We start from the raw sequence: 1,179 nt of genomic DNA on the forward strand, positions 1-1,179 counted from the left end.
CAGCAGCTTGCTTGGGTAATAAAAGAAATCACTCCCATTTGCCTGGATCCAGGAATCCTATATGTTTGAAAAAAAAAGCAGTATATATTAGTCAGTGATAAGCCATAACCTGATAGACTTTATCTTAACCCTACAAGGTGTAGCTACCCAGCTGGCATAGAAACTAAATCCTCGAAAGGCTATTCCATCATTCTGTCATACCATCCACTTCAGAGTGATGGGGAACGTAGTTAAAATCAATGAATCTATGAGCATGATTGGGTCCACTTCACATTTAAATTGCTGTTAAATGAGCTGCTCCATCAGAAGCAAAGTGTGGCAACACCTTGGGGTGATCATACTACAGACGCTCAACAGATGGTAGCCTTGGCAAAAGCACTGACGGAAAGGGAAACAAATCCAGTCTAGAGCAAACATCTCTTCCAAGGAAGCATTGCCTCTTCTAGGACGGATGCGGTCCAACGCAATCAGCAGCCTCCAGGTGGCTAGCTCACCCTCCTGGAGAACAGTGCCAACTCCAGATCTCTGCTGTTGCTCTCCGTGTAGGGCACTCAACAGTGACTGCAGACAGACTAGCATTGGAAGTCCACATTGCCAAGTTCATGCATAACTCCATCCCTGCCACCACAGCCACTTTATTTATGAGTCCGTCAGGCATGGGTGGGGTAGTCCAAGGAAGGAGCCTGACCAATATCCACAGAAAAGGTCACCTTGCCCATCAGGATGGGTCTTCCTCTGCTGACATAGCTCTGTGACAAGCAATCATAGAAGACAAGTTTGGTCACTCTCTGGAGCCATCCAGGAAGATTTAGCTGCATATATCCTGGTCACCAATTTTCAGTTGAGTTTCTTCTTAAGGAAACACAAACATCAGTCCATAATCCTAACCATCGAATCAAATAATGAAGCACCATCTATGGATTATTATAAAATCACAACTGAGGGGCTGGAGAGATGGCTCAGCAGTTAAGAGCACTGGCTGCTCTTGCAGAGGACCCGAGTTCAGTTCCCAGCACCCACATAGCAGCCAACAACAGTTCCAAGGAAATACAATGCCCCCTTCTGACCTCTGTGGGCACTGCATGACACAGATACACTTGCACATACAGGCAATACACTCATACACAGAAAATAAAAATAATAAAGAAAAAAAACCACAACTGAAATACCCTGATTATC

The sequence above is a fragment of the Nannospalax galili genome, unplaced genomic scaffold, assembly GCF_000622305.1.
Source record: "Nannospalax galili isolate Female #2095 unplaced genomic scaffold, S.galili_v1.0 scaffold1002, whole genome shotgun sequence".
NCBI classification, from domain to species: domain Eukaryota; kingdom Metazoa; phylum Chordata; class Mammalia; order Rodentia; family Spalacidae; genus Nannospalax; species Nannospalax galili.